The sequence below is a fragment of the Triturus cristatus genome, chromosome 1_2 (assembly GCF_964204655.1).
Source record: "Triturus cristatus chromosome 1_2, aTriCri1.1, whole genome shotgun sequence".
Classification (NCBI taxonomy): Eukaryota; Metazoa; Chordata; class Amphibia; order Caudata; family Salamandridae; genus Triturus; species Triturus cristatus.
In genome coordinates, this window is record NC_140580.1 from 294329388 (window position 1) to 294347939 (window position 18552).

The 18552-nt window shown below is 43.5% G+C and overlaps 1 protein-coding gene and 1 pseudogene across 2 annotated transcripts in view; one reads left to right on the plus strand and one right to left on the minus strand.

Annotated features, from left to right (window-relative positions):
- Window positions 1-18552, minus strand: part of NUDT13 (nudix hydrolase 13) — a 620793-nt gene that overhangs the window by 297199 nt on the left and 305042 nt on the right. The gene's annotated exons all lie outside the window — the stretch shown is intronic.
- Window positions 10361-10841, plus strand: LOC146867198 (cytochrome c oxidase subunit FA4 pseudogene; annotated as a pseudogene).

Below are 18552 nucleotides of genomic sequence, written 5' to 3' on the forward strand. Positions count from 1 at the left end.
CCTTAAATTTGTTATTTACTCACCATCTTTATATTACTATAATATATATATATTTATATAAACACATTTATATATTTTCTTTCACAGAGTTGTCGAAATTATGGAGCGCTCGGACTGCTGGTGTGGCATTCAGGAATCAGACCACCACTCCCCAAACAAACAGAAGCCTGCACTCCAGTTTATTCAGTTTAAGATCCTTTTTAATTACAAAAGCAACCACATAACACTCGGCGACACAGAGAACTTGATCACAGTCAGTTGGTCCTTTCTCACTGTTGCATGTAATGCTAACACTTCATATTACATTGCTGATGCATTATCGGACTTTGAGTTTGATTCACTTCATGTTATTTTAACCACTACATTACGCATTTTCTGTTTGTTACATGTGTACTATTGGTTTGTAAAACACACTATTAATGCTCAGTTCATGCTTCACAACATGAAATATAATTTGGTTATTCAAGGATATATTCACATACTGTGTCATCTTTATATACATAAAGTTGATATCAAATTTCAAATTCTTCCTCATGTTATAATAACCTCTAACAGTTTAGTACCTTATCTGCTAGGTATACACTTCTATGCATTTTCAAATTTGTATGCATTTTTGTAGATTTTCAAAATGGGCAACTCATGTTATCATTAATGACATTCTATAACACTACTAGTATAATCATGACTCAGTGCCATATGTACCACAGCAAGTCCCCAATATTAGTTGTTCCTAATTATATATTTCAGGCTATGTGCCATAGTCCCAATGCAATACAAACAAACTTATGTAAATAATGCAACACAAACTTAAAAAATCAGTTGTTTAATCAATGAGTTGGTATCATAAATATCGGTTATTGGATAGCCAGTTGTGCCACTAATCCTAGTTTCCTCAAAGCATCAGTTATAAATGTATGAAAAGTTCCTCACCAGTGTTTAACTCCAATTGGGTTTTGATTCGTATATTGATGATGACTCTGGATTCTAGTTGGTGTAACTTCAAAGTCATGTTACCTTCGCTTTCATTTCTTGGTATGTGTGCAATGCCATAATACCTGATGTTATTCCAATTATTGTTGTGGTTCTGTAGATAATGTTTGGCAATGGCATAGCTGACATCTTTATTTTGAACTGCCCTGATGTGCTCAAGTATTCTTTTCTTAAGGGTGCATATCATGCTACCAATATATTTAAATCCACATTCACATTTCAGTATGTAAACCAAGTAGGTGGTCTCACACAAAATTATTTGATAGATGGTGATTATCTTTCCCTTCGGATCCTTGAATTCTTTCATATTCTGCCCAATCTTACACGCTTTGCACTTAAGACACTTAACAAATCTATTGTTCAGTTTGTTCAGCTATATCTGTGATGGTTCTATTAAAAAGGGACTTCTCACCAGTCTATCTTTGAGAGTTGGTTATCCCTTATATGGTATAGTAGATCAAATGCCTACTGATTGGTCAATATCAGGATCATCACATATTAGTTTCCAATGTCTTTTGAGGTACAAATTTCCATCCACAAACACTACTAAAAAGTATCCCATATGGGAAATTTGTAAGACACAGAAGAACCTGCTCGAATTATGAGGAGATGGGGCAACAACTCCAAAATGTCAAACAGAGATTCTGAGAGAGAGGTTATCCATGGAGATAAATCAATAAAGGTCTAGACAGAGTCAAATCAATTACAAGATCAGAGATCTTGATACACAAAAAGAAAGATACTGAGGATTCCAAAATAAGGATCATACTAACATACAGCAAATAAGATAAAGAAATACACACCTTCAATAGACATTGAAAACTAATTTGTGATGATATAAAGATATATATGACACATAAGGCCTCAGGATTCAAAATTGGTGATATCCCAAAGTTGTTGGAAATTCACGACTTAACCAAAGAAACTATGCAGGACCAGATATGAACACAAATCAACTCTCTATACCAAAAGAAGCCCTACACAGTGAACCATCATTTCAGGGTGAAATGGGAGAGGATAATGAGTTGACTGAGAATACCGAGCAGAACTCAGGGAAGGCTATGTCGAATACCAGGGCACTGTAGCAATGGGTTAATTACTGATGTATCAGCACAGAGCGGGTGTAAGCCGAAGTTGTGGTAAATGATCTAAATGACCTAAGAAAGAAGTCCCACAACAATAAAAACAAGGGTAACTTCAAATCAAAGGATTGGAATGACATCTCAATTAGTAAGAAAAATACCTTGCTGATTGTTAAACCATCAGACAGGGAGGCGGGTTACATAATGGACTAGGAAACATATCTAATGAAACCAAACAGCAGTTGAACACCACCACCCATTAGAGATGTCTCCCCCAAAATAAATTAAATCAATTTAAAAGTAATACCAACTCTTAGACTGGGACGAATATCAGTATCTCTGCATGGAACATGCTAAAACAGCCACGATATATTTCCTCTCTAAAATTCATAATAACATCAAGGTACCACCTGGCAGACTAATTGTCAGCTCTATTGGTTCGCTCTTAGAGAATAGCTCAAGGTACTTGGACTTAATTCTGCAACCTTACATCACTAGTTTACCATCCTACCTGACTACCTGAGAGACTCTACCAACTTTTTGAAACAACTGGATGGAGTACCCTGGAAACCTGGATATATCATGATCATTCTTGATTTAGTGTCATATATATATCATGTGATCAAGGCCACTGGACGTGGCTGAAACGCGTCAGAGACAGCACCGTGTATATCAATAAAATTGAATAATTGGCACCAGCTAAACGAAGAGTCTGTGTCCACGTTTGTGCTTTCATGCACTTGGATTGTTTTTCTTCTATATATATACATATGATCGCAGATGTGGTGGATATATCGGAACGGCATGGCAGTTGTAAGAAAACCAGCAAGATCATTGCAGCCCTTTCATTGGCCACAAACGTAGCAATGGGAATGGTGGATATATGATTTAAGACAACCAAACACTGTGCACCATGTTAAAAGCATTTCCAAGCACAGATGAAGGTATTATGCTGAAACGTTTCTGCAGAAGAACTGTTGTCAGTAAATAAATATTTTGAAACCTAGGGATTCCTCCGAATCTTTCTGGGAGTTGTTGTGGGTTCCTACCCTCACAAACAGATGCACCTGCTCTGAGTTCAGTGGTCACAGGTGGGACAGTTGGAAACAAATATATCGCCAATACTCCCTCTCCACATAAAAAGGAAAAAGCTGATGGCCACAACTAGAATTTTGGTGATATGCAATTAATTTATTTGGCAAAAACGGATCCAACGCGTTTTGCCTCGAACCTCGGGCCTTGCTCACGGATGTGCGTTCTTTCTTTACAGTTTTTGAAGGAAAAAGTGCACAGATGCTCACAGGTTTAAAAGACATGGAAGATATACTATATGTATGATATTAAATCCATTAGTTTGTCTCATTCATACAGTGCATTACATTTCTTTGATTTAAGAAAATACTTTTTCACTTTTAATTAATTAAACCTGAAGCCAGGGAAGATTTCAATAAAATAATTATATTTGAAAAGATGCATTCAATGAATGTTTTAAGCTTAGTCCTTTATTTTAGATACAGAGTTGAATGTAGGTAATTCTCACTTTGTGAAATTAGTGCAATCGAAGCATTTCATTGCACTTCTACCGTACAAGGAAGAGCCATCCAGGAATATTGATCCACTGATGAGTGCCCTAGTGGGAAATATCATCTTTTGTAAATGGAAATTAAATCAATAGGATTGAAAAAAAATCACTGAGCTTGAACCTATATCACTACTACATAAACTGAGGTAGTTGGATCAATCTCACACTCCTGTATGTACATTAATGTTGCTCTGGAAGGCATCCCATAGCCCTTTGATCCAATTTCTACAAAACAAACTATACTTGGCAAGGCATCAATATTTAGAATTTCAGCAGCAAGATTCTACTTAATATATGTCCCTGGTTACATTGAGACAAAACATATGAGAATACATAAAAAAATACAAAAAGATATCCGGCCATGTATGAGGGTAAAAAAATTAATAGGACTAATAGTGAGAAAAAAAAAACTAACACTTTAAAAAGCCTCTAAAAACTTCCTTCAGTATCCTTTTTCATTCGTAGCTATTATATACATTGTGTTGTTATTGCTTTGTAGTGATATGTTAGTAGTCAAAGTAGTTTATTTGATCAAATTTTGACCATAAAACATTACACACATAAAAAATATATAATACATAATATCTCAAATCACATGATAATATTAAGAAGGAAGCATAAAATTTATGATACAGAAAAAACTCCTACCAAGGCCAGTTCGGTAACATCCTATCTCAGTTGTTATCATTACATAAACACATGTATCTAAGATCGCAATTCCTTTTAGGAAAATACAAAGCTGCTCTCGTAAATAGGACAATAAAACTTCCATGATTCTTGTACATTAAGTTATTATTCACTCAATCTTAGTGCTGCCCATTATGAAGTTCATATAATATGTTTCCTTGGCCATCACAAAAATATTATTCAACATTTCATACTTTATCATACAAATGATCACAGTTTATTCTAAAAGCTCCACTAAATTCTTAAAACAGTGAGTCATGCTTCCAGTAATTTTCATGCAGACTAAATGATATTCAGCATAAAGTGAGTGTGCTTCGGACCTTTAACCATAAAAACGTTTAGGCAGCATTTAGTAATTTGCATCTAATGCGCTAAGCATAAATTAAGTACCTGGATACCGAGAAAACAACCCACTCAGTATTTTCAGAGCTTAATATACATATGGCATCTGTGAGTCTTGTTATGGACAGTCATCAACAAATTGAAATTAGCCATTCTCTCCTGCCTTCTCCTAAGTGGGGCAAAAAAACATGAATTGTTCCACGGATTCAATATTTTGCGTGCAAGCTGAACACGTGGGTGTGATGGTATCCAGTTTCTGAATTACAAAAAAATAGATTTCGCAAGAGGGGGTTCTAATCAGTCCAAAAACTGTTCAAAAACCTTAACACATACGGCACATCAATAAAACACCCTGTTAATGTGCCATGCACTGACGAGGACAACCACCTTCCCAGGATATAGTCCCAATATCTAATCTTCAGTTGGGCTACCATTCCCCAGTTCAGTATCTCAGGGTTGAACCAGATTTCATGCAGGCCTAGCTCATATATCCACATCTTTATATGTGTAAGCCAGGGTATTACTAGTTGCTTATCCAGCTCTTTTACTTCAGCAGCTGCCTGTTTCACAGGGATCTGGGATTTACCCATCTAGAGCTTTACCTAGTAACTCATGGGTTTAAGGGCAGCAATATACCTCAGCCCTAAGTTGAGTCGCATTGGGGTAAGTGGGACACTTTTAGACAAAGTCAATATTGAGTGAATACACCTATTATCTGCTTTATCTAGGTCCTTGGATTGATCAAATCCCCATACTTGTGCTCCATGAAGAGCCGCACCAAGCTCCTTAGAACTATGGATTTGAGGGCAGGTGATATTGGTTGAAAATTTGATTTGCTCAATTTCTTTATGATTGTGGTCTCAACATACTGTAGGGACATCTGGCTTTTCATTATTTAGGACACCCATGATAGGTTATTAGCTAATCTTACACGTAGATGGTCAAAATCTTTGACCTGCTCCAGATTTCTAGGTCCAAGCCTCATCTTTCCTCTAAAGGCCTTGTGCGGCCAGAAAGTCATAATTTTGGTTTTAGTTGCATTCATTTCCAGGCAAAATATGACACATGCGTCTGAGAATCGATATAGAGTATTCTGTAGTCCCATGGGTGTCTTAGATAGTAGTTGTGTATCATCTGCAAAGAGGAGGGCTGGGATTTGTGGGTCTGCAAACTTTGGGGAATCACCTCTACAGTTGTATAAAGTATCTATCAATCCGTTTATGTAGAGTGTGAACAAGGTTGGAGCCATGACACACCCCTGTTGCATCCCTCTTCTGATATCTATGTGACCTATCAATGTGCCTTCCTTGCCCCATCTCACTTGTGCGTAATTCCCACCATACAGTCAAGTTGGTAGATGCAACAGTTCCAATTACATTACCATCTCCTTAAGTGCAAGCCAAAGCTTCTCCTGAGGAATCAAATTGAAAGCAGATTTTAAACCTATGAACACTACATACAGATACCCTTAAATGATGGAAGCTGTCTTCTACAGGTTTACTAGGAAGCGAAGTCCCTGATCTCTGGTGCTTGTGTGTGCTCTTAATCCAGCTTGTAAATTAGACAAGATTTGATTGTCATCCATCCATGTTTGTATTTTCATCAATAACTGTTTTCTAAAAAAAGCTTTGGGCGTTATCTGTAAGGCTGATAGTCTAGATCGCTCGTCACCCTTTTTGTAGATTGGGATTATTTCTGCCCCCTTCCATGTTTCAGATATCTCTGACCCCTTCACTATGGCGTTGGAGATTGTGTTTAATATATAGCCCCATACAACCGGCTCTGACGAATACAGGTCACCTGGTATCCTATCAAGTCCTGGCGCTTTACCCTTTTTCAAATATTTAATGGCTGTTATTGTTTCTACCATAGAGAAGGTGACTATGGAGACACTATCCCAATCCTGAGCTTCAAACAGAGCATCACCTCTGGCAAAAACTCCCTTACCTATCTATACCTAGTACTACTTAGTAAATTATTGTTCCCGAATATGAGGTAGAATATGAAAATCATATTCATTTACAACAAATGGTACACCTTTAGCAAGCAGGTGTCAGAACAATCTACTATCTTTCGTTGTGGCTGCTATAACCAATTCTCTCCAATTAGTTTCCTCCCAGCTATTCTTGGCTAGTGCCTGTATCTTTTTATATAATTTCCTCCCTTCTATTAATGCAGTTCTATTTCCACTTTTTACAGCAATCGTCAGATTTTGTTTGGCTATCTTGCAGTGGTTATCAAACAATTGAGAACCTTTGGTATGAAGGCTTTTCATTTTGGGAATTTTGTGGAAGTGTTTCAGAATGGATTCAAGAAAGGAATTAAATATGTGTAAAACAGCCAGGTCTGTTTGCTCTTGTTTGCCAAATAAACTTAGGGAGGAAACAACTATAATGTATATACGAGCAAGAATGTCTTCATCCGATTGTATAAAGGCCCATTTTACTCTCCTTCCATCATTAGAGGATACAATTGGTAAATCCAGCAATTGTTAATCAGATATGGGATATTCCAGAGCTCGAGGGCTAGGGCATTATGGTCACTGTCTGACCTATCATTTACCTTCATATTCTGAATCATGGGCCATAAGTTTAAATCAAGTGATATATAGTCAATCCAACTTCTTGAATTTGCCCTTTTGAATGTATAATTTGCCCGCCTATCTGAGATCGTGAGCCCATTTCACGCACATAAACCATGTGCTAACATGATGGATTTTATCTGCAATGCTACCCTAGTGCTCATCTTTAGAGGGGGATTTAACAGTCTTGGCTTGCCCCTTTCCTCATCCAACTCCAGAGTGAGATTTTGAATAATGTGCAAGGGTTCATACGTTGTGTTAAAATCCCCAGCCAAAACAAAATGGCTTCCAGTATTTGAGTTCTGGAACTAGAGAAACAATTATTTATATTCAATAATCTTATAGCAAATGGGCATTTTGTAGTACTGATATCAAGGCCCAGAATATCAGAAGATCTGAGGCTTAACATTTTATTTCCTACATGCACAATTATTTTAACACATATTGTTAGACCTCCTGACGGTCGTCCCGCAGGTGAACATCTGGCCACTATGGTGTTGTTTCTGAACCCCAACCTGAATCTGGGGTGGAGAGCCCATGTTTCTTGGAACACACAGATGTAAACATTGCAAATAAAGGCTCCCCATTCTGGGTCGATTACTTTAGATGTGATTGAAGATGTCACAAATGATTTAATATGTGAGGTAATTAGAAATACATGGCGAGGGCGCAAGTTACAGTTAGCTTAGGGCACAGGCTATAGTTACTTGAGAGAACTAACTGGTGAATTTCTGCGGTTTTTAGAGTTTAAAACTTTACCATTTCACCTAACTATAACATTACTTTAACCGTTGTTTTTTCAGTGAATTTTAAGGGTTTAGAGTAAAGTAATATTTAAATACAATATGTAAATCCAGGCCCTGTGTCCAACGTCCCCCCAAAGGCAGTCAGCCCCACAATGCACACGGCTTTCAACTGTTGTCGGTGGTTGGACACCATCCCACGGGGCCCAGGGTTAAAATTAGAGGGAAGGGGCATGCAGCCTCCCTTCCTGGGCTAATTTCAACCCCAGGGATCCCATACCCTAGGGCCTGGCATCATACTAACGGGGAGGAGGGCATGCGACCTCCATCCCCTGGTCGATTTCAGCCCCAGGGACCCCATGTCCTGGGGTCTGGTATAATACAAGGTGGGTACCCTGGTTCCCACCCAGAGCACCTACCATAGTATTGTTGGGATCCGCCGGGGAGTCCCAAGGCCCCACTGCCACAGCAGGCTGCAAACATCCAGCGGGAGCAATATTTTCAACTGCTTCCCTGCCCACTTCAGTGTGGGCAGGGAAACAGATGGTAAGTCAGCTCACATAGGGAGGGAGCATTTTTTTAAGCTTCCGCTAGCTGGAAGCGGACTTCATGTTAGCTCTTGCTTGGTAGGAGATTTGAAATTGCTCCTGCCAAGTGACAGCAAATGTAGGTTTCCCTGATCACGTCAGTGCGGGCACAGAAAATGTTTTGTCCCGTGGAGGGCTCCCCGGGACATAACATTTGTGCCTGCCCCAGGGGTGGGGCCCTTGAAGCCATTAATGGCTAAAGGAGGGGGGCCACGCGGCTCTATTCCCCATAAAACATGCAGCAGGCCCTAGGGTATGTGGTCCCAAGGGCAAAAACTGGCCCAGGGAGGGGGACTACATGCCCCATTCCTCCTTTAAACATGGCGGGCCCCGGGAGATTGGGTCCCTGGGGCCAAAATTGGCCCGGGAGGAGGGCCACATGCCCCCTTCTCCCCTTACAAGGGCAGGTGAGCCCTGGGTAGGTTGGATTCCCGGGGCCAAAAATCGGCCTCTGAGGGGGGGCGCTTGCCCTACTCCCCTTTACCAATGCGGCCAGGCTCCAGGGGATGGAGTTCCCGGGGCCAAAAACAGCACAGAGAGGGGAGCCACAAACGCCCCCTCCCGCAAAAGTAAACATCTCTTCTCCCTAAGACCCGGCCCACCTGGGGGGTTTAAAAAAAACATGCAGGGGTGAATTTGCGGCAAAAGTAAACAAAACGAAAATGTTTTTGGGTCCAGGCGTGGTCCAGGCCTAGAAGGTCAGTGCATTCCTTCCCTGCCCCCTTGTGTCTGTTCTTTCCTTTTTTAGGTCTCGCCTGGCGTTAGCAGCGTGCATGTGTTGCATTCGCCATGAGAGGGCTTCTTGGAATCGATACGATTCCAGAAGTCGTGTTGTTGCTCCGCCTGCAATTTGGATTTGTGCGCGTTGTTTTGCGTCATGGATGATGCAAAACACCGTGTAATGATTGCACCGGAGGCAATCATTACACTGACGGTTGCCACCCTGTCTGCTTTTGGCCCTGCCCACCGGAATTGGCTCTTTTACTTGCGGCGTGACACAGTGCCTTCTAATTGCTGGGTGAGCACTTTTTTCATTCGCACAATGGCGTGGCTTGGTGACAGCTTTTTTTGAGTCGGCGGTATCATGGCGTCCTCACAAGCGCAGTAATTGTAGCGGACGCGGGTTTAGCTTTACTTGTATGCACGTTGTGAAGCGCGATGTTCTGAGTTGTATGTGAACATCGCGCTCCGTTTATTTTTTTACTTACAGTGTTTTGTGTTCTACACATGTGACTGCGTGTCCATCTCCTCTGTTGCATGAGGGACTAAATAATCCACGTGTATATGTGGCGGCACTTTTATCAGTGTTTATTTTGTGCGTGTTTTGTGTTCTACACATTTGACAGCGTGTCCATCTCCTCTGTTGCATGAGGGACTAAATAACTCGCGTGTATATGTGGGGACACTTTTATCAGTGTTTATTCTGCTCTGTGTGCAGTCACTACACGTTAGTTGTGTGCTCATTCAATTATGTGTATGTCTATTTCTCTGTAGTATGCACAGTTCTCGGCGTGCTCATAGTTGTGCATTTATTCATAACAGAAGTGTGTGTCTAGTCCTATGTGTTTCAATACATCTGATTCGTATCAATTCGTACCTGGGTCTGTTTCTTTTCTGAATAATTTTATTTTCGCGTGTCCCTCCTTTTAATTTAATGGGTGCTTTTTCTGTTGTCAGTGTCTACATAGTACGTGTGTGTGCATAATGAACCCCGTGATTTTGTACATGTTCCCCTTCGCTGTATACGTTTTGCTCCTGTACTTACTTTCTACGGGGAAGGACGCGAGTAGACCCGACAACCGCCACCATGTTTCGTACTATGCTGAACTATGCTAAGAAGCATCCGGGCTTGATCCCGCTGTTTGCCTTTGTTGGACTCGGTGCTGTTGGTTCAGTTATGTATGCACTTCGTGTGATGATGAAAAGCCCTGATGTCTCCTGGGACAGGAAGAATAACCCAGAACCTTGGAGCAAAAACAGCCCCAACTACCAGTACAAGTTTTAATCTGAGACCATAGACTACAAGAAACTGAAGAAGGAAGGACCTGACTATTAAAGCACAAACCTCCCCCCCCCCCCCCTGATCTGTACAGAAGAATGATGGTCTTCCACTAGCCGATTAACACAAATCAGTCCAAATGTTTTTTGTTGCTTTGTGATTGGTTAATTGATGTAAATTGAAGTTGCTTTATTTAATCCAACACATTTGTAAGATGTGTACTACTGCTCCACGTTTGGGGTGTATACATTGAATAAACAATAAACATACTCCTGTCTATGTGTCTTGTTACTTTGTTGAGTGTCTACTACCGCGTTCCTGTGTTTTGTATGAGTGCAACGCTGTATTTCTAGTTCTCTGTTGTGTGTATCCTATAGTGCTCCTAATCCCTGTTGTGTCTGTCTGTTTCTCGGTTACATGTGTGTTTAATCCAATAAGAACATATCCTGCATAACTAAGTGCACATGTGCGTGCAACAAGTCCTATACATTCACACGAGAGTGCAGGAAACGACCAAGGCACCTCTTAGGGCTGATTCTCAGGTCCTTTAAAGCCACACAGCAATCCACAGTTAGACCCTAATTACATTCTTGGGGGCAGATTTACAAGCCCCTTGCGCCACTTTTGCGTCACTTGTCCCAAGTTAAAAGTGACGCAAAAGTTGAGCAAGGGGCTTGTAAATCTGCTCCTTGGTGTTAATTTATTTTCCGGTGCAAAGTTTCAAATCCGGTGGCATTTGCCCACGAGCTAATTTCACATGTGCCTTTGGCAAATCGCAACTCGGCGCTGTTTGCCTGATGTTTTCTGGCAGGTCCAACTTGCTGAGAATCTGGTTCAGTAAAAACCACAACATCACGATTTGTGTGATCTGGAAATCAGAGGGGTGCTCCGATTTGCAGATTCTGGAACGTCCATGTGCACTTAGAGGACTCAATAAAAAAATGAACTATTTGACAATAAAGATTCTCAATTGTGTTTTCCTGTCAAAAGCACGTGAGCCTATAGCGCGGGATAGGAAACTTGTAAACTCAGCACCTGGGCAAATGCTGCCGACATTGGGAGTTTGCATCGGTCACAGAATTAACACAAATGTTGTAACCCTTGGGTAATATATGCGAGATACATAGGCTGACACACATCAGATATCTCAGAAAATGTAGCGACGCAACCCACAGGCTCTTGGAGGCCAGGTGACGTCAGTGCAAGGGAATGGGCTACAATGCTGGTAACATTACACAATGCCTGTGTGCTTGTTTCTTTCTGTGTATGCGAATCACTTCTGTGCTGTATGTCATTTTCACCTTGTGTTTGTCTCTTCTGCTGTTATGTATGCTTCTAGCAGTGTGTTGCTATATATTTCTATGTTTATTCCTTGGCCTCTCATTTGCGGTTGATTCTAAATTTTGTGTCTCTATGTACCTGACTGTAGTATGTGTGGTAATCCTTGTGAAATTCAATTTCTGTACTGTATTTGCGTGTGATCTTTGCAAGTGTCTCTTAGAGAGCAGCAACGTACCCCGTATGTCAACGTACCCCGTATGTCATGTGGGCAATAAGCCAGGTCCCCCACCTTCCAAAGGGCCTCCTAGGAGAGGGATTTTTCTCCACCCTGTCTTTTTCTTTACTTTCACTTCTCTCTGACCACCTCCGCCTCTGATTCTTTCTCTCTCTACCAAGTGTCTTCTTAAGGAGTTTTTGAGCAGTTCCCTTTGAATGACCCAGTCTCTCAAAGTTTAACATATAATGAAATATTATGTGGCACCATACAGTCTTGAAATAGCAGAAAAAGGGTAATAAAACATAATGTTTTCCGAACCACAGGCCCCAAAAAATTTCAAGCCCAGGGCCAAAAAAAACCTTAGGATGACACTGCCCCAGCAGGCCAGTAACACAGGCCGCTGCAACATGGGTGGTCCGCCAATACTTAGGGGGCCCAAACCCTCAAGAGAGGGCGTTCATCCCAAAACCTATCACTTTTGGTGAGAAACTGTAGATTTGGGACCCCTTAGCACATTCTTCAGGGGGGGCCGAATCATTTCACGTTGGGCCACTGTGCTCCAGTTGCTTTCTGAATTTTAAAATACAGCAATAATCCGGGTTCATTGAGCCCCTCAGGCCTCTGGTCCCCGGTTCCACTGCACCTGCTGCACTAACATAAGCCATGCGAGGGCTTCTTAGAATTGATACGATTCCAGAAGTCGTGTCGCTGATCCGCCTGCAATTTGGATTTGTGCGCGTCGTTTTGCATCATGGATGATGCAAAACACAGTGTAATAATTGCACCGGAGGCAATTATTACACTGAGGGTTACCACCCTGTCCGCTTTTGGCCCTGCCCACCGGGATTGGCTCTTTTACATGCGGCGGGACACAGTGCCTTCTAATTGCTGGGTGAACACTTTCTTTTTTTCATTCGCACAATAGCGTGGCGCGGCAACAGCTTTTTTTAAGTCGGGGGTATTGTGGCGTCCTCACAAGCGCAGTAATTGTAGCGGTCGCCTGTTTAGCTTTACTTTTTATGCACGTTGTGAAGCGCGATGTTCTGAGTTGTATGTGAACATCGCGCTCCATTTATTTTTTTTATTTTCATTGAAATATGGCGGAAGCGTGTTTAGCTGTACTTTGTAGGCACGTTGTAAAGCGCAATGTTTTTTAAATTAATTGTTTATTACATACGCACGTTATTGCCGCTGTACGTGCCTTTCTTTGTTTCAATACCCCCCTCCCCTCCAAACCCCCCACCCCACGGGCATCCCGTCATGCCCAACAAGCGCAAGACAAGCAACAGATACTTCTTCTTAATAGGTCTCGCCTTTGATTAAGTTAAAGCCATTTGCTTTGCTATACAATACCATTAGCAGAGCAAATGGCTTTAACTTAATCAAAGGCGAGACCTATTGCATTTTCAATGCTTGTTTTATTAGGACTTGGGACCGAGTCCTGAGTCCTAAGATGGCTGCCACCGCTTCCTGGTTGAGGTAGTGGCAGGCAATCAGATCTCAGTTTGACATCTGTCAGCATCTGTGGAGCCTCCGCGTCCCTTGATATACAACGTGTTTGAGCAATAATTGCTCATAAACTACTGAACGAACTTACACCAAAACACAAAAAACACTAATTCTAGACATAGATCTAGCTTTCAGCCACATTTGGTGTAAATCCTTTCAGCAGTTTAGGCTGTAGCTGACTGCAAAGTTCCAATGGGAAAATGAATAGGGAAAACCTGTTTTGGGGCTGTCCTTTTTTCTCGCCCCCATTTGACGGATCACCGTGAAAACTGGGCAATAAAGAGCACTTTTTTGGAATGTTTTGTGGAGATTCGTCAAACGGCACCAAAGTTATTTGCAACAAAACAAAAACACATTTCCTAAGGCAATACGATCCTAACTATAACTACCCAGCAGCGAGTGCCATTGGGTAACATATGTGTGTATGTATGTACATGTATATTTATATATACACACACATATGCACACATTAATATTACAGAGTGACGGTCACCACTGTGAAGCAATTGATTTCTTTTGTTTTCCTGATGACTTTGGAGCTGGTTGACGAATCTTCACAAAACTTTCGAAATACAATGTTCGTCTACCTCAGCTCATTCAGGGGTGATCTGTCAAGCAGGAGCCCAAAAAATATGTTTTACATATGCTCATAAAGTTGTGCATTGGTGGGTCGACATGTTTATTGCTGCTATTAGTTGCTACCAATCAATGCACAGCCTCAGGATGGGCCAGTGCTCAAAGGGGAAGCTACCGAGGCCTGCCGCTTTTGTAATGCGACCCCCAGCCTCTGCTGCTGGCAGCAGATGGAAGCCCCCAGTTTATACCCCACTTTGGGTGGGAAAACTGTTGGGAAAATTTAGAAGAATAAGAGGTGTGCCCACCTCTGTCAACTCCACCCCAAAGGTGGGGAAGCAAACCTTTCAGTCCTGCCATCATGAAGATGGGGAGACCTCTCCAATCAGGGTTAGGTCTATGCCCCCTCTCATAGGAGGGTGAAATAATTGAGGGTCTAGTCACCCCAGGTAAGATGCCCATTGGCCCTACCTGCGACTTGCCTAAAACACCCCTAAATTTAGCATTTAGGTGGCTTCACCAGAACTGTAAATTAGATCTGCGATGACCTAAGAAAAAAAAGACGACATCCCTGTAGAGAAGCCTGAAGACGACGAATGCCTTGGCCCCAGCCCTACAGGCCTATTTCCAGCTTTGATGAACCTGCGACCTGACGTTAAGCCCGTGACCTCTAAAACCCCTAAGAGAACTGATGCCTTTGAAAAAGACTACAATCTCCCATGGACAGCGGACCTGTCCAGACTAAATCAACTCCAAGAACTCCTGTGCCTTCGGGAAAAGCAAGTCCTGCCCACTCTGCACCCGACACCCACTGCCTGAGTCCGAGTGACTCACCTGTCCAGTGAAGTCTCCCCAGTGATCCTGACCTTGAATCCAGTGCTGGCTGACCTCTCCTGGCCTCCATGACGGCACCTGTCGTGTGAATCCAGAGGCTCCCCCTGACTGGCTCCGGTAAGAAGACACTGACTTCGAAAAGCAGACCTGCTCCCGAAGTCTCTGAGACTTGGTGAGTGGAACCTACAGTGCACCTACGACCCCCTACATCTCTACTTACCGTTGCTGTCATTGGTCTCCCCCCTGCAACCTCTGGTGCAACGCCTGAAGTCTGTTTGTCGAAAACAGAATTCTCATTGAAAAGCATTGAGTGCCAGAAGCTGAATTTGCACCCTGCACCTGGCTGCCTCTGTGCCGCTGGCGGTGTAGGTTCGGTGCTGCTTTGTGGCCCCCGTGCTTGACCTAACCCCCAAAGCTTGGCCCCTGCAAACGATTTACTTACCTGCAAGCAGTGTAGCTCCAAGTACCCCCAGTCTCCTTTGAAACGCATAGGGCCGAAAACCGATTTTGACCTCTGCACCTGGCCAACCCTGCGCTGCTAGTGGTGCAGTTTTGGTACTCACCTGACCCTAGCCCACTACTGACCTTTGAGCCTGAAGACTGGAATTGTAAGTGTTGTACATACCTGTTGAACTGCATTATTATTCTTTTCCTTTTTTTGTTTAAATCTGTTTTTTATTGAAATTTTTGAAAGTTACAGATACATGAAAGGCATCATAAGCTGTGTACCCTCCATGCATGGTGGCACTTAATAGCGATAGATACAAGTTTTCATCGCACACATGTTGAGCCCCGTAACTATCCATGGCTCATCTGCTGCACCAGATTAGATGCAAGAATAACATTCAGTTCATTTCGTGTATGGGATGCATGACTATTCAGCGACTACATAGTTTCGAGAGTCCAATGTATAAAGTCCTTCTGTTATTTCCTAATGGACTGCCAAACAGACATAGTAGAATAAAAACAGTTAACACCCAACAATCCCAACTGAGACCGGCGCTAGTAGCGGTATCTCCCATTCCACCACCCATCTTGGCTTTCCCAGTAACATCGTCCAGCATTACAGATTGGCTGTTATCCCCCTACAATGGCATTTATCACTCTCTCCACTGATGATGATGCTAAATAACACATACATGAAACATTGCGGTCACACCAGGTTATAGACTCTAGTATCTACCCTGGACCTACGTCTCTCCCCTCAGGTTGTCCCCCGGTGCGCTCCGCCTCAACCCTCTGGAGTGCCTGGAGTAGACCTTCCCATTGAGCAGCTATTGGCTCCTTCCTTAATCCCAACGTTTCCTCCCTTCTGATGGCGGTCCCCTCTGCCCTAGCCCATGCATAGACCGAGTGTCTCCATCCTTGCAAGTGGGGTGGGTCCTGTGCCTTCCATCTTCTGGTGAGCAATCGTTTGGCAACCACTATTCCCAGATCCAGAAACCGGGATGTCACTTTCATGGCTGGGGTTCTGCGGAACTGGTGCAACAGATATACTTCCCATTCAAAGGGCAAGCTACGACCAGTACTCATATGTAGCAATTCGCTGATCGCACGCCAGTACGTGTGTAGTCTGTGGCAGCTCCATAGCATGTGGACAAGACCCACCCCAGACTCGGTGCATCTGGGGCACACTGCATCCGCACGGTGGAAATACCTATTGATAGCCTCCGGTGTAAGGTATGCCCTATGTACTATGAACAACTGAGTCTGTCGGAGCCTCATATTCCTGGGGATGCGCACTGGTCCCTTCAATACCCGTTCCCATTCCCTGTCTTCTAATGGCCTCCCGAGATCAATTTCCCACTTGTGCCGGAGAGGTTCCAGTGTGATCGCTGCATGTGTGCGTAAGGACACTGCGAACCAGGGGACCAAATGTCTACTTCGCCCCATAACGTGGAGATATTGTATGGTAAGGTGCTGATTGGGTTCTGTGGACATGTCCCCCCATTTAGCAGTCGGGGTTGCAACTAATGAGCGGTGCATGAGGAATTGCCCCGGCGGTAGTCCCTTGTCTTCCACTAGCAAGTCGTACGGTGCTAGCGAGCCATCTCGGTACAGGTCTCCTAGAGTCTGTATGCCAGCATCCCACCAATGCGGCAGGGCAAGAGAGGTGAGTGTCCGTATCCCGCTAGGGGAGCCCTCTAATGGTAACGCAGGTGCATAAGGGATCAGAGTTCTGGTGAGAAATAGGCTTCTACGATAGCATTTGTACGCCACAGTCAGGAGTGGTGTTGGTGTCGCGTGTTTGACAGCCGGAAGAAAAAGTGTGAGGAGCAGCTCCAGAGAGTATGGGGGTAGCACAGTCGCTGTGTCTTCCCGACCTTTATCTGCAAACCAGCGGGCAACCCATTGCAGCTGATGTGTGGGTAGATATAATTTCGCTAGTGGCAGCCTATGCCGGCTACTCCCCCTGATGAAATCCCGGAGCAACTTAGAGAAAGTGGCAAAAAAGGGCGCCGGTATATATAATGGTAGGTTGGCAAAGTAATACAGTAGTCGGGGGAGGATCACCATTTTGGACAATGCCACCCCGCCCGTGACTGTCAGCGGCAATGTGCCCCAGAAACGCATCTGTGACTTAATAGCCGTAACAGCCCTACCCAGATTTCTGTCAAAGAGGTCCAATGGTTGACGGTATATCTGTACTCCCAAGTATCGGAAGGTGTCCTCTATCCATGCCACTCTCATTCCGTTAAGGGTGTATCCCGGATCATGCCTCCCCCTCCTGAACGCATAAAGACAGGATTTACTGGCATTTACCTGTAGTCCAGAGACAGCAGCGAAATCCCGCAGGATGAGGGCCAGCTGAGCCGGGATATTCTCAATGTCCCTCACGTACACCAGCAGGTCATCCACATATAACGACACCTGGTGTGTTGCGTCCCCCAGCGGTATACCCTCTCCCACCAGTACACGGAGGGCCGCCGCTAGAGGTTCGATCGCTAACACGAACAGGAGTGGCGACAGTGGGCACCCCTGCCTGGTGCCCCTGCATACTGGCACTGCTTCAGATATGTACGGACCCAACCTTACCCGAACTGTGGGGTTTCTATATAAGAGGCCTACCATTTGTAAAAATTCCACCCCCAGATCATAGCGCTGCAACAGTGTCAACAAGTACCTCCACTGCAAACAATCAAAGGCCTTTTCCAGGTCCAACATTAGGCAACCCGCTCTTGGCCATTCTTTTAAGCTTTCTGCCACCACTCTAAAGAACCTCTGCAGGTTCAGGGACGTACTCCGTTTAAGCACAAACCCGTTTTGGTCGCTGTGGATTAGGGCTGAGACCACTGGCGCCAAACGCTCCGCTAGGACTATGGCGAGTATTTTATAGTCGGGATTAAGAAGTGCCAGCGGTCTACAAGATCCCAAGTTCGTTGGATCTCGGTCTGGCTTCAGCAGGGACACCAAGTACGCCTCGCGTATCGAAGGGGGAAGCGTATTTTCCTCCAGTGCTTTTGAGTAGAGCGCGTGTAATTGCTGCACCAAGGACTCTCTGTAGGTTTTGTAGAATGCGGCCGGTAGGCCATCCGGCCCTGGTG